The 9,601-nt window shown below is 41.8% G+C and overlaps 1 pseudogene; it reads left to right on the top strand.

Annotated features, from left to right (window-relative positions):
- The first annotated feature begins 829 nt into the window (after positions 1 to 829).
- Positions 830 to 1,471, top strand: LOC125436918 (annotated as a pseudogene).
- The last annotated feature ends 8,130 nt before the right edge of the window (positions 1,472 to 9,601 follow it).

The raw sequence follows: 9,601 nt of genomic DNA, 5'->3' as shown, positions 1-9,601 counted from the left end.
ACACCCCCCCACATGACCAAAAGGCATGCGCCCAGGGACATGGGTTACCCCATGTCCCTATAGGCGGTATGTCACTGGCCCCATGTGATTTCTGTGACATAAATTGCCTTTAAAACTGCAACCAGTTATATGGAGGAGGTTAAGGTACAACATCTTTACTAAACCCACCTCATTAATCAGATTGGGAAATCCTGCTCAAGGATATCTCACATTGTTTAGCTTGATGCCATTAACAAGAACTAGCCCCAGAGAACTGAGAAAACATTATAATATTATAAGAATTTTGGCATCTCTAGCTTTAGAAATGCCCCTCCTAATTTAAAAACTAGTGCTCCTTTCAGGTGAGTGCTATCTTCCTGTGTGTACACTTGTTTCCTACCTTCTCAACCTGTAGATGGCTAAATGTACAGATATTAAAAAGCAGTATATGAGCCTCGGGCTCCCCCCCCCCCCTAAATTAGAGCTGCCTTGTAAAGCAGTAATGGTCTGACCCGTGGCTCAGGGAAGTAAGGAACTTAAAACAGTACTTAGGAATCATATGAAGACTTGGTTAAGATTGGGTAATAGTCTTCAGTAGGACCTCACATTTCTTCTTACGACAGTGAGGAAATGCATCTAAGAGGTTGATGAATGTTGGCAGTGGAATTTCTTTTGAAGGCTCATGACAGGATCAGAAATAGCACTCATGTTTGGCCTTTGAAACTTATTCTCTTAGGCATTCCCTTTTCTTTTAATGAACAGGACAAAAGCATACATCAAGAAAGAAGGCCTCAGAACAGTGCTTCTGACTCAAGTGAGAGGAACTAGCCAAGGGGCCAGCCGGGCGGTGATGGCACTTGGGTGCCGGATCGACTCTTCCATCCTCAACAGCGATGGCACTGTGCGCGAAATGCACCCGCATGTGGGACTGCGGGGCTGACTACCTGCACCTGGATGTAATGGATGGGCATTTTGTCCCAAACATCACATTTGGTCGTCCTGTGGTTGAGAGCCTTTGAGGCAGCTGGGGCAGGAACCCATTTTCGATATGCACATGATGGTTGCCAAGCCGGAACAGTGGGTGAAACCCATGGCTGTGGCAGTTGCAAACCAGTATACCTTTCACATAGAAGCTAAGGAAAATCCAGGGACCTTATCAAAGATATCAGAGAAAATGGAATGAAGGTTGCTTTGGGTATCAAACCAGGAATGACAGTAGAATATTTAGCACCATGGGCCAACCAGATGGACATGACTTTAGTTATGACAGTGGATCCTGGCTTCGGGGGACAGAAATTCATGGAAGATATTATGCCAAAGATTAACTGGCTAAGAACCAAGTTCCCTTCCCATTCATAAATGTGCTGAGGCAGGGGCCAATATGATTGTGTCCGGCAGTGCTATCATGAAGAGCAGTGATCTCCAAGCTGTCATTAACCTCCTTCGTAACGTGTGTTGTGAAACTGCATATGAGCATTCTCTTGATCAATGAAACCAGCTTACCGCAACTGCGACCAAATCCTGCTTTTGTGTGTCTGGGGTAGGTGGGTGAGTAACTTAATTGCATTGCTACTCAGACAAGACTGCAGCACTTAAAGAGTTATTCCTCCACTTCAGAGAAGACTGTTGCAGGACACCAAAGTTGTTCCTGCAGCTAGGGAGAATTCGGTCACTTTACTGCCAAATTTTGTAAGATGTACCAGCGTTTTATGGGAAATAATTAAATCTCAGCATTCCTTTTTAAGAAAAAAAGAAACCCTTCTTAACCATGTGAAAATAAATGCTTGAAATAGCAGAAAAAAGAAGGAAGGCCTCCAGAGCTCAGTCATCCTCAAGATACTTTCCCCAGTCAATGAAACAGGTGGAGTAATATGATAACAAGACAATCTGTTATTCTAGATCATGTACCTTTTGACTATTTGTCCAGGGCTGGACTTCCCCCACAATTGGTTAATTTTAAAATAATATTCATGATTTCTTACATTACCATCATGTATGAGAAGGAGAAATGGCATTACTCTTTGTAATAAAAACATCAGAAATGGTTCATATTTCAAACAGTCTTCTTGTGCTGGTATCCTCTGTGCTCAGAATATCAAGCAAAGAGGAATTTCCTTGGAGTGTGCTTTAGTATGCTTTATTTGCTTTATTTTGCTTTATAATATGCTTTATTTTGAGATTTTGCAGAAAATATGAATAATGTAGGTTGTATAAATGACATTTGCTTTCTGCAAATAGAAGGAGAGGGAGGATACATCAGTAACAGTGTTTGTGTGTGTTTGTGTATTTACTTGTGTGTGCAGACTCTTTCTATTAATAAGATTCATCATTTAAAAAATGACATAACAAGATTGGTTCTTTTTCCAGACAGCAGAAAGAACAAGGCTTAAAGAAAGATGTGATGTCAGCCAACAATTTAATAATTATTTGGAGTGCTTTTTGGAATGCCATTTGTTTTAAAATGCCAGCTGATCTCATGTAAGAGAACAGTTTGCTTTTATAGCAGAGTGTTTGGCCTTATTCTGTCTTCAGCAGTTTTAGTAGGATTCTTTTAGTAGGATTTATTCTCAGGAATAAAGACTTCAGACTCTCTTCTTTACCTTTATAGGTTTGTACACACAGTTTCCAGAGTTCATTACTTTTCCCTGGACTAGTGTTTGAAGCAGAATAGGAAGAAGGCTGAATTTCACAGACAGCTTTGAACTAACTAGCCTCTTGGCTTCCAGTGTATCTTGATAGGAGAGTCAGGGCTTCCAAGAACTTCTATACAATCCCAGCAGGGGCCTACCAGCCTAGGGACATAGGGACACCCATGTCCCTGGGTGCACGCCTTTTGGTCACGAACACTGTAATACCACAGCCCTGCAGTTAAATTAGTTAATGCGATTAATGAAATAACACAACAGTGATACCTTGATTAAAAGTCACTGATTCTGAAATTTCTTGCTACTGGTGAATTAATAGCATATTCTGGATTGACATAATATCCTGGGGGGAAACTGGGATCATATATACCGGGCTCCCTTCGCACAGCTGCCCATCAGCACATTCGGGCCAGGAGGAAGAACTCCAGGTGATTATGCATGGCCCCGGTTTATTTTCATTTTCCATGCCAACATTGCTGCACATGCGTGAACTATCTCATTTTTCTGACATTCTGATTGACTGCAGGCAGTGAGGTGGGAAAAATAAACCAGTCCACCTCTCACTGTGTTTGCATGGGAGCGGGAGCGGTGTGTTTTTTTTAAAAGAACCACCAATTTATCATATTTTGGAAACCCCGGGATAAGGGAAATCTCACGAGTGGACCCGTGTTAGACCTGGAAGCCATGAGGAAGTCATGGCTGAAAGTGGGATGTTTCACTTTATCCCAGGATATATTGGCCATGGGGAAAACCCCAAAATCAGTGCTATCCATGAGTGTAGGAGAAAGTGAAACACAAGCTAAACTGCACATTGAGGAATTACACATAGTACAGCCCTCTAAAGATATTATGTCAGATTACAGATTACAATGATGTGTTTGAATTGTCTAAGGTTGAATCCCCACTACCGTCTTAGCAAGGTTTCAGGACACAAACTAACCAAGTTTGAGGGACGACTTCCCCATTGCTTGCGTGGCAGATTCCGTTTCTGGTGCTCGATCTCCCCGTTAATCTGCGTTCCGGCAGGACCTGGTTGCAAGTGGCATAGACCCCATTAACACGGTTCAGAGCTGATCCGAGGGGAGGGATGAGGGTTGAAACCCTGACTCGTTTCCTGTCCTGGAGTGTGATGCAGAATTCGGGCAACCAATCAGCACTGTGATGCACACGCAGCCTTTCCTTGGTTTCATTTCCACTTTTGCGATCGACCAGCAGAAGGGGATGCAAACATTAAACAGTCAAACACGTAACTTTGAATCGTTCATGGTTTACACAGGTAACGATTAACTGTTTGCACAGTAAAACAGTTAAAAGTTAAACGTTAAACTTTTACATGCTGGCTTTTTTGATCACACCCCTACAATGTACGTTTCCGCAGTGGGAAAAGGTCCTGCCCCATCAAGGCACGCCAGCCAATCAGGGGAGACCGGCGAAGTGAGCTAGCCTGGTAGTGGGGATTGCTAGAGTTCTGCAACCGAGTGTGTCTGCTGTGTGCTTGCTGCTATGGGGAGGGAGAAACTCCGATGAAGAGGACACGGTTTCCAAACGAACAGGTTTGGATCTGCGTGCAAATTTCAAGTGGGGATTTGACCTAAAATGGAACACTAGAGTGGCATAATAACTTCTGGTTGTGACCTTCCTTGGATGAGACCCATAAGTGGCCAAGTGGTCAGTGTAGGACTAGAGATGACTCTTGTATCATCCTAAGAGCATAAGACCCCACAACACCATTCACTGTATCCACTGCATAGTCATCATAAAGAATTCATAGGACAAGCTGCATAACGAGTTGTACTTACATCACTTGCTGTGCAAAGAATGAAACTCTGGTGTAAAGTTAAGTGTGTCTGCGGGGTAGAGACATCAGAAAGGTTTTTAAAAGGAACACAATCTACTTAAGGAGGTTCATATAGAGATGAATCAAAGAAATAACACATTAATGAGCTGAAGTCAGATTAATTTTGTTTAAAACTTTGAACGTATGTGATCTTCTCTCTTTTTCCACCCCATCAATATTACTGTAAAAGTTTTAAAGACAGGAAATCTGAAGCAAGGTATACTCATCAGCAATGCATAAGTTATGCTGCAAAAAAAGCAGAACAAGTTCAAGAATGAGAACACACACTTTTTTTAATGTTCTCCAGCTGCTGTTCTTTCCTGGAATTTTGCTTTATTCTTTCTGATACATGTTACCAATGATGGCGGTTGCCAGAATTTTCTGGCAATGCTGCAGTCCCCATCTTTGAGGAGTGAACATTTAAAAAAAAACTGGTCTTAATACATGAGCAAAAATAGAGCAGCACAGTATAGGAATTAACTATCCTGTTATAACCTAATGTGCTGGCTTGTAACTGGTATACCATCTTTGAAGGAAAAAAAGGTTTCATTTTAGTATGTACAAATCTATTTTTCAGGCATGGTAAATGGCCATATGAGATCCCAACAGAAAGCAGATGATGATCTGGCATGTAAGCAAGGCTTGTTGAATGCAGCCTTCCCATTTTTGATATTATCTTCATAAATCCTTTGGCCATCAAACAATTTCTGGCAGTACTTTCAATTGTTGCTAGATCTCACACACATATTGGTTTAAAGGACCACGGTCTATATAAGCTGTTGGCAACCATCCATTTTTTTCAAGATGATGAATTTGTGGCAGTCTGTTCAGATGATTTATGTTAGGTTAGATTTCCTTTGTAAAGAAGGGTTAGATGTTAGATTAGAAGAACCTGCCACCAAATCACGATCGGCATCCTACTTCAGTGCATTCATACTTCTCCTGTGGCTGTAGGAATATTTTCTCGTCAAAGATCTGAATATCAATCAAAAGTATATGATGTCAGGTGTTCTATATTTGAAACAGCATCACTTTAACATTGTAAAAGTCACATTTGCAAACATGGTGGAATGTTTGACAGATTTTTAGCCTGAACTAGATTATTGACAGATTTTTAGCCTGAACTAGATTATTATAGCCTGAAATTTTTTGCTATTTTGCATCTTATGTATAAGCCAAGCCAGGTCATACATATCAAGCAAACATGCTTGGCAAATTGGCTTTGGCAAGGACATCTGCATTAGAGATACTATCTTGAGTGAATATAAGGCCCTTTCCCCACTCACCTTTGCCCGCGGGTTGCTGTGGGCAATTCCTGGCTTCCCTCTAACTCCTGACCTCAGCAAGGCAGTCAAAGGCGCCATTATCAAAAGGCGCCAGGAATTCACCAGCAGCGTACGAGGGGGCTGAGAGGCAGCGTTTAAGACAGCCTGCGTTCTCGCTACCCTGAAGTGGGGAGGGCAGCTGGACCCTGTGCTACTTGAGGAGAGTAGTGCGGGGCTTAAGGTAAGTGGGGAAAGGGCCTAAGATAAATTGGGAACTGAAATAGGAGAGTGTTTTTTTGTTTTTGAAAACTGCAGGTGGGCTATGACTCACACACATCATGCACATAAAGAATGTGGCAAAGTGGTTAGAGTAGTGGAGTATTAAATTCCACTCAACATGAAATTTACTGGGTGATCTTGGGTCAATCATTTCCTGTTTTGACCTAACCTACCTTATAGGTTTCTTATAAATGGAGTAGAGAAGAACCAGGTACACTTCTCATTGGAGGAAAGATAAGGTAAAAATGTAATAAATTGCTATATATTTGGTAGAACAGCATCTTTATCTTGATATTTTGTGGGTTCTTTATATTTAATAAAGTGGACTCAAGCATACAGCATCTTATGCCAGATTAAATTTTTCTTCTTGTGTATTTGCTGCAGCAAATTGAAATGGCTATCTCCCACTTGTGGAATTTGTGTAAATAATGAGTACTTTCCTAATATTCAGCCACAGTTTAGTTCAGAAAGTCTTTATTGGCATAATAATAACAGAAAAAAAACTGAGTATAACAATAGGTATAATAATACCAGCATAAAAATAAACAACATAGAATACATTAAAAATACTAATGACCCTGTATTATTTCCAAAAGAAAATCTGCAGCCATCACACAGAAAAACGGGTCTGGTTTATCTAACAAATACAGTAGTCTAAATAAATCAGGGAGATCAGTTTGGAATAAGGGAGTAAGGTTCACAAACTTAGATCTAATTCCCTTAAAACTAGAACAATGCAATAATTGATGGGCCAAGTATTCAACTTGTCCAGTATTGCAAGGGCGCAATCTGTTAGACTTTTCTATATTGTTCAATCTGCCTAATAAAAAAGCAGAAGGTATAACATTAAACCTAGCAGCATTAAGGCTCTCCTTTGAACAGAGTTAACTAAGCAAATAATGGGCCATATGACCTGTTTAAATGGGGCTGAGAAATGCATAGGTGAGCAGGTTTTCATGGCTGCTGTAACTAAACTGGAAAACTCCCTATCCAGTAAGCAACCCTTTTGTCTTTCATGAGCTTCTGAATAGGACAAGGAACATAGTGAATCCAACAACAGTCCAATAACGTTAGTTTTTTCAGTAGGAGATAACCAAGGGTTGGCTTGCATATCGGATAGCAGCAGGTGAACCAGGGAACTGTCATCTGTGAAATAATGGATATGTAGTCAAAACATAAAGGTCCTGAGCCAAGCATTTAATTCCAAGGAGCTTTGGCCTAACTCCAGACAAAAGACTGCAAAGGGCACACAATCGGGGAGTCCGATTATTTTATAAAAGAATTTGGATTGAAGGGAATTCAAGGAGTAATTAACTGCCTGAATCCATATTGGGACTCCATAAAGCATCTCTGAACCAACTTTGGCATTAAAGATCTTAAGAGCTAGAGGAATGAAGGAATGACTGTGACTATAAAAAAAGTGCAAATGCAGAAATAGTATTAGATGTTGCCGAGAGAGCAACCTTCCTATGGGGTATCCATGATAGGTTATAAGAAAATAAAAAGTCAAGGTACTTAAAGCATTTAACCTGCTCAACTTGGATGTTGTTTATTACCCAACTAAACTTCTTCTGATGTTTAGAAAAGACCAAAACCTTGGTTTTCTCATAATTGATTGCCAATCTGTTGGATTCATAGTCCGCACAGCACTTCATTAAGTGTCTAAGGCAAACTCTGGAAGGAAGAGTAGCACAGCATCATCTACACATAGTAGAATTGATACATTTTATTTATTTATTTATTGTTATATTTATGAACCGCCCTCCCCCGAAGGGCTCAGGGCGGTGTACAGGCAAATAGATAGAGCACTGTAAAATCGATAATACCAAATTTAGATAAACATTAAATGATGGCTCTATATTATTAAAACCAACCCCATTAAAATGCAGCTGGACCTAACTTCAGGGCATGTCTATTAATCTCAGAGGCCCTTTCCGCACGGGCCAAAGAGCGCTTCCCCACCGGCAGGATTTCTGCTGGTGGAGGGATGGGGGCCGTTCGCATGAGAGCGTCCGAGTGCCCCCCGCAGAGGCCAGCGCAGGAGAGGCAGCTCCGCATGGAGCCGCCTCTTCCCCGTCCCTCTCCCACTCACCTCGGGGTCAGCCTCTAAGCAGACAGCCCTGCTGTGCTCGCCCCAGACCTCGCCATCAGCTGCCTCCCTCTCTGACCTCCAGGGGTCCGGAGGGACAGCGAGGGAGGGTCTTAGGAAGGCTTTCCAGCAGGGCTACCACGGCCACGCAGGTGAGTGGGAGAGGGACAGGGAAAACAGATGGCATTCCCAGCGGTGCCCGTTCGCGCAGCGCCGCCGGGAATAACAAGTGCTGTTTTTCCCAAAAAACCTCCCTCCAGGAGGGAGGTTTTTGGAGGCGGCCTGACTCCGCCCTGGGGGAGGGGGAGGGGAGCCAGGTCGCCGCTGCTGTGTTTTCGCAGTGCCGCTTGTGCGAACGGCTCCCTGGGGACGGCATTTTTGCCGTCCCCAGGGCGCCGTTAATGGCCCGTGCGGAAAGGGCCAGAAAGAAAGGGAAGATCACTTAAAAAGAGGTTTAAAAGGATTGGGGCTAAGACAGCCTTGCTTGACCCCTTTAAAAATGGGGATACAAAAGGACCTCTTGGGAACACTTAATCCTGCAGTTGGTGTAGCATGTAATTGCCTTATTAGGAAAAGAACCCGGCAGGAGTGTAGGAATGGGGAAACAAAACTGGTTCACCAGATAAGTGGAGAAGAGAATATCAGCTCTGTGCCTTCAAGGATGGATGGACTTAGAAAACTAAGAGAAGCAGAGACCCCGCCAGAGTTTAGTAGACAAAGTGTGCTGCATTCTGTGGGCTGCCTGCTCACATGTAAACAGACAAATGGGAGGAGAGCCCACTACAGTCCCACTGAGCAGAGAACAGGCTCGACATAAGTGTTCCGTGAGTAATGGGCCCAAATGAAATGAGTTTTTAATAGCATCTGAACAGACATACCTTTTCAAAACCTCTCAGTGCACAGAACCCATTTTTAATTCAGAAATGCATTAAACAGAAATGTTTCAGAGAACCTCCTAAAACAGTCTATGATGTGACCTGCTATGTCAAGAAGTTTCAAGATGAGCACTATAATTATTTCTAAATATATTTGGGTATGATGCTTCTACAGATACACACACATTCTATTACTTTTAATAAGGCTGATTTACAATCTTGATGGCTCATTCTACATGGATAGAAAACCATCCTATATTACTCTCAGGACAGAAGAAACCTTGTGTAACATTTCTAAAACAGCTCTAAGGAACATTATCTGTTCTGAAAAGGTCTTGAGCTGATGACCTAAAAAAGTCTTGAGCTGATGACACTGCTACATTTTTTAAAGTTCATACAGAGGAATGTCTTATTACTTTTTACAATACAAAATAATTTGGTAGCCATTGAAAAGTTCCAATGAGATCAATATAAGTTTGTTAATAAAAAAAATAGAATAAATATGGATAGCCATGTTGGCCTGAAGTGGCAGAAAAAAGCACCTTTTGTTCATACGCATGAAAGGTAATACCAAGAATAAAATTTTGTTGGTCTTAAAGATGTCACTGATGTCTTAAAGATGTTCATACTTT

Source organism: Sphaerodactylus townsendi, linkage group LG07 (genome assembly GCF_021028975.2).
Source record: "Sphaerodactylus townsendi isolate TG3544 linkage group LG07, MPM_Stown_v2.3, whole genome shotgun sequence".
NCBI lineage: Eukaryota > Metazoa > Chordata > Lepidosauria > Squamata > Sphaerodactylidae > Sphaerodactylus > Sphaerodactylus townsendi.
The sequence above is the reverse complement of the archived record's forward strand: the minus strand, read 5'-3'. Positions and strand labels throughout refer to the sequence as shown.